The sequence below is a fragment of the Triticum dicoccoides genome, chromosome 1B, assembly GCF_002162155.2.
Source record: "Triticum dicoccoides isolate Atlit2015 ecotype Zavitan chromosome 1B, WEW_v2.0, whole genome shotgun sequence".
NCBI lineage: Eukaryota > Viridiplantae > Streptophyta > Magnoliopsida > Poales > Poaceae > Triticum > Triticum dicoccoides.
In genome coordinates this window covers 176225106-176231177 of record NC_041381.1, presented here as the reverse complement: position 1 = coordinate 176231177, position 6072 = coordinate 176225106, and the positions used below count along the sequence as shown (strand labels likewise).

The 6072-nt window shown below is 50.0% G+C and overlaps 1 protein-coding gene across 1 annotated transcript in view; it reads right to left on the bottom strand.

Moving 5' to 3' along the window:
- Positions 1 to 200, bottom strand: part of LOC119326409 (factor of DNA methylation 1-like) — a 10685-nt gene extending 10485 nt beyond the window's left edge. Inside the window, exon 1 of the mRNA XM_037600066.1 lies at positions 141 to 200. The gene's annotated coding sequence lies outside the window, so the exon portion shown is untranslated. The remainder of the gene's footprint in view (positions 1 to 140) is intronic.
- Positions 201 to 6072: the final 5872 nt, after the last annotated feature.

Here is a 6072-nt window from a genome sequence, read left to right as displayed (position 1 = left end):
TTTTGAGGGTAAGGAAGAACCTCCCTGGCTCAAGGGAAAAAGGTAGGGTTTGAGGGTTTTGTGCCAATGCTCGAGGCGGGCGTGGTAATGCGGCGTCGAGGGAGGAAGGAGAGAGGTTCCGTCGGTCCGTCCGTTCTCACCTGGGGCGAAGCAGAGCGGCGCGGCGGGGGTTTGCGCGTGGGTGGCCTCGTCGCGCGACCGATGAGCTTTCTTGGCCGGAAGGGGAACAGACTGGAAGCGAGCAGGGGAATTTGCTGCGAACAAGCGAAGGTGGTGGGAGGGGGAGGCGTTGGGTCAGCCTGGACACGGTCCGGTCCAGTCCCGGTCCGAGCCGGCGTTTGGACCGGCCGCCGGCGGTCCGGACCGGACCGGACCGAGCTTGCCAGCGGTCTGTATTTTCAGGACCGGACCGAAGTGATGCCAGCTCGGTCAAGCTTTTCCGGCTCGTTGGGACCGAGCCAACTTGTCCATCCAGCTTCTGTTTAGTGCCTATTTAACTGCAGGTCTGGTCTTAGTTACACATAAAGAGCGCCATGTTCACCACGGAGAGTAGCAGCAGCAACACGTAGTAGTAGTCGAGGTGCGAGTCGTTCAGGTTGTCACCGATCCAGCTCTTGCCGGCGCTCGCCCTGGTAGCCCGGTCGACAAACGTCACAAGCAGGCTGTTGAGGAAGTTTCCGACGCCGAGCCCGCTCGTGTAGAAGGTGGTTCCCATGCTCTGCATCCCCTCCGGCGACTGCCCGAGCTGCCCGCGAGGCGGCGCAGCACGTCGGGGTCGCCGAGCTGCATGAGGCTGCTGGCGATATCGGCGCAAAAATGGAATCGCGAGTGGACGGTGATCGCTGGAGACACGACCGGAGGGGAGGGAGACAAACACAGAAGTTGTTCCGGCGCTCGAACACCATGGACGGTGAACTGGCATGGTCGAGAACTCGCGAACGGCTTCAGTGCACGCACGGCAGCGACGGCAAGCGGAAAAAAGAGGCTATGGGGCACAGGGAGGAGAGGAAGGAAGGTGAGGGGAAGCTCCTGGACATGATGGTTCACTCAGGGGACGCCGGTGGCGACGACGACGAAGCACGGCGGCGACGGTGAATGCGCTTTCTCGGTCCGCCGAGCGGTCCCGGTCAAAGACCGGACCGGACCGAGTGCTGAGCGGGCCTAATTTCCTGGACCGGACCGGCCAATTTTGCTAGCGGGCTGGGACCGAGCGGTCCGGTCCTCCTCGGGCCACGAGCGGGCCAAAAAGCCCGCTCGCTGCGTCCACCCTGAGCGTTGGGTGTGGTAAATTGGAGGACGGAAAGCGGAGGGGAGCGGCATGTGGGCTCTGCGCTTGAAATTCGATCTCCTTTCTGCCACTGGAATTAATACTCTCCATTTTCCACCCAGAGAAGATTTTTGCTGACTTTCGTTCTGTGTGCTATAGCTGGCCAAACGGGCCGGCCCGGCCCGCCACGGCACGCCCCATCCTAATCGTGCCTGGCACGGCCCGGCCCGCCACGGCACGATTATTATATGGGCCGTGCCGTGCCGGCCCGTGTGCTGCAGCCTGCAGCCCAGGCACGGCCCAGTTAGTAAACGGGCCGGCACGTTGGCCCGTTTAGCACGGTGGGCTGCATAATTTTAGCCTGTTATTTGACGCACTGAGCATTTTTTAGCCTATTTTTACATGTTGGGCCATATATATGTATAAAAAAATAAAAATAAAACATAATCGGGTCGTGCCGTGCCGGCCCGCGTGCCTAGCCTCCAGGCCCAGGCACGGCCCAAGGCGTGCCGTGTGCCTGACCCGGCCCGTTTAGCCCGTGTCGTGCCTGGCCCAAGGCGGGTCGTGCCGGCGTGCTTACGGGCCGGCCCGAAAAAACCGGCCCATTTGGCCAGCTATACTGTGTGCTTCGCAAAATTGCGGAAATCCCTTCTGGCGCTTGGCCTCCAGTGAGGCCTCCAAATTCAAATTTGAATTTTTTATCGAAATTTATATTTTTACATTTCAAAAAATTCTGAAAAAAAATACAGATATACATGAAGGCATAACATCCATGTGTGTAAATTTTCAGTTCAAAATATATTGAAATGAGGGTTGTGCAAAAAAGACAAATCTGGGGATGTTTAACACATGATACTATTCATCCTCCCATGTCATGAATTTGTCTTTTTGTACAGGTCGCAACTCAGGGTATTTCATCATGAATTTCTACACACATGTGAGTTACATCCTTACATACACACATATTATTTTTCAGAATTTTTTGAACCATAAAATTTTGAATTTGAATTTTTCAAAAATAAAGGCCTTCATGAAGCTCGGCCCCCAAAAAACCTTTCTCGCAAAATTGCCGCTCTCAAAGATTTATTTTGCATAATCTCTATTACGTATCAAAGAGCAGTTCGCGTCGTCTCCTCCCTTTCTTCGTTTTTTTCCACCCCACATCCCCTTCCTCCTTGATTTTCTCTTAATATTTTTGGCCAACCGATGCCGCACAAAATAGAAAATCAATAATACTCTTATAAATGATGCTGGAGTACCCGCCTATTGGGGGGCCTTCAGGGGCGAAGAGCGCCTTCGCGTCGTATGTTTTCGAGTGGCATGCTCTAGGGTCCTCGCGTGGGTTCTTCGGCTGCTCGGACAACGCGCACCCAGGCAATTCGCCTTGGCAGTTCATGACGGATGAAACGCTGACTCGGCCAAGTCCACTGTCATGGGGCGGCTTTAGCACGCCAGCAGGAGCCCTCTCGCGCGGGAATGGGAGGTCGGTGATGGGGAACGTTGCATGGAAAACAAAAAAAAATTCCTACAAAAAATCCAAGATCTATTTTATGGATATGCTAGGAACAAGAGGGGAGTGTGTCTACATACCCTTGTGGACTGAAAGCGTTAACGATCTAGAGATCGTGGTTGACGTAGTCGTACTTCTTCGCAATCCAATCTGATCCGAGCACTGCACGAACGACACCTTCGAGATGTGCACATATACGGCTCGGTGGCGTCTCCTCCTTCTTGATCCAGCAATCGAGGGAGAAGAGGTAGATGGGATCTAGGCCAGCATGACGCGCGTGGTGGTGGTGGTGGCAGCGGAACTGCGGCAGGACTACGCCAAGCGCTACGCGAGGAGGAAGTGGGGGGAGGGCAGTCGCCAGGTGAAGGGATGGCTTCCCCTGCGCCTCCCCTCTATTTAAATAGGCTAGGGGAAGGACAACCAAACTCTCCTAGGGCCGGCCACAAGGGAGAAATCCCTTTAAATTTAGAGATAAGATCTTGTCTCTAGATTTAACCCTTTAAATTTAGAGATAAGACCATACGTCTAGATTTAAACAACATGGGCCTTGGGGGTTGGTGCGACCAGCCCATGTGGGTTGTTGCCCCACTCATCGGTCCATGTGAGCCCTTCCTAGGTCATTGGGACTAAAAGTGCTAGTTACCGACTAGAGGGGGGGGGTGAATAGGCGATTTTTATCAAAGTCTTCAAAACGTGGAAGTTTTGAAGACAAACAATAGAAATGACCTAATTGATATGCAGCGGAAGATAAACTACAACAAGCAAGCCATAGTCAAGTATGCAGTAATGTGAACGTACAAAGACTAATAGCAGCTAGGTAGTAAGGATCAGGATGGAAGATAGTACGAAGCCAATCAACGATAGTAGTCAAGCAATGAAGTCTAACAGATAAGACAAATAAGCAATGACTTCACGAAGACAAACTCAAAGTAAAGGAGGGAAGGGATAGAACCAGTCACTTGTTGAAGACACATGATTTGTTGGACCAATTCCAGTTGCTGTGACAACTGTACGTCTGGTTAGGGAGGCTGAGATTCAACTCAGAAGACCGTGTCTTCACCTTATTCCCCTTGAGCTAAGGACACACAGTCCTCGCCCAATCACTCTGGTAAGTCTTCAAGGTAGACTTACGAACCTTCACAGACTTCGTTCACCGGCAATCCACAATGACTCTTGGATGCTCAGAACGCGACGTCTAACCGGCTGGAGGATACACAGTCCTCAAGTGTAATAAGTCTTCAAGTCACACAGACAGAAAGACTTCAGTGATGCCTAACACTCTTTGGTTCTGGGTGTTTGGGCTTTGTCCTCGCAAGGATTTCTCTCTCAAAAGCTTCGAGGTGGGTTGCTCTCAAAACGACAAAAGCCGTAAACTAACTCTAAGCAGCCACCAATTTATGGTGTAGGGGGTGGGCTATTTATAGCCACAAGGTAACCCGTCCTGATATGTCCGAAATGACCCTGGGTCACTAAGGAACTGACACGTGTTCCAACGGTCAGATTTCAAACACACACGGCAACTTTACTTGGGCTACAAGCAAAGCTGACTCATCCAGCTCTGGATAAGATTTGCTCTCATTGTCTTCGCTCGAAGACATAGGATTTGGGTTGAGCATCACTTCAGTCACTCTGACTTTGTTCACTTGGACCCCACTTAACAGTACGGTGGTTCCTATGACTCAACAAAGAAGAAAAGGAAACAACGAAACAACTCAGTCTTCGCGCTCCATAGTCTTCATTCAATGTCTTCTCATGTCATAGTCTTCAGTGTGAATATCTTCACACACCACCATTGTCTTCAATGTCTTCATACATTTTTAGGGGTCAGCTCCGGTAGGTAAACCGAATCAATGAGGGACACTTCCTGCGTTATCCTGCAATTCTCACAAACGCATTAGTCCCTCAACCAACTTTGTCGTCAATACTCCAAAACCAACTAGGGGTGGCACTAGATGCACTTACAATCTCCCCCTTTTTGGTGATTGATGACAAACTGGTTGAAGTTTTCAACGGGAAAGAAGTATGTGAAATTGTAAAGGATAGCGTATTGTCTTCATAAGTGGCAAGGGCTCCCCCTGAAGATGTGCATATAAATAATTTTCTTTTGGAATGCAGATGCACATGGCAGGTTGTACTTGTGGAGATCCTCTTCAACTTATGAAGATAATTCATCATGCACGAAGTGATATAACTAAGAGAATGACATGCATAATGGAAAAAATGGACATCTGCAGAATGATCTAAGTGCGAAAGTTATCATCGCACGTGGAAACGCAAATAAGTAGCAGACGACCATCAAGTTTAAGTGTTACAACTCAAAGAACGAAGTGTATCAAAAGCAAGAGTTGTAAGCACTAGGCAAAAATATAAAGCAACCGCCCTTATGAACCCACTTGAAGACTATCAACTCATATGTTTCTCCCCCTTTTGTCAGTAATGACCAAAAAGGTTTGAAGACATAGAGCATCTACTCGTCCTCATGAGGAGTAGTTGAAGCAGTAGGGTTGTCATTGTTGTTTGGCGGTGCAGATGAACTTGGTGCAGTGTCGATGCATGCAGAAGTAGGGGGCGGTGAAGTTGCATCGTCTTCATCATCGATCACATTGGCATTTACAGTTGTCGCGGAGGAAGAATAGTCAGAGTCTTCAAGAGATGGAGTTCTTCGTAGGACAGCATTCCATGGAGGAGTGGAGTCAAACTTGAATCTTTCAGTGAAGCCATTGTCTTGAAGATCTGCTTCAGCACTGAGCAGGGTCAAACTCTTCCATGATCGCCGACAAGTTTCATGAGTGACAAATGCATTCTTGGTGGCAAGGTTTCAAATGCGATTTACATCCACCAAGAGGCTTTGCATCTGACGCTTGAGCCAAAAACGATGCTTATCTTGTTTCTGATGCAGGGCCACAAGAAGTTCTCGGTCATTTAGGACCCGAGAGCGCTTCCGAGGCCTTTGAGCAATTGTGCTCGCAGTAGCTTCAGTTGGCGCACGATGAGGTAGACGAATATTTCCAGCCATCGGATAGACACGCGTGACAGCTTGGACTCCTTCCATGGGCTGAGTGAAGCTTTGATGTTCAACATTTTGAAGACAAAGAGGCTTCTTGGCAGGTTCAGGGTATATGGCTTCAACTGACATATCAACCTCTGGTAGAAAGATCACATGATTGCGAGCAGAGGGTTGATAGTTGACAGCAGAATGTTTCTTAATGAGGCGCATGACCCATGGAGCATAGAATTTCAGTCCGAAAAGGTCAGGTCCAGATGCAGCCAGTTGCTTGATGAAGAAATCTTGTGC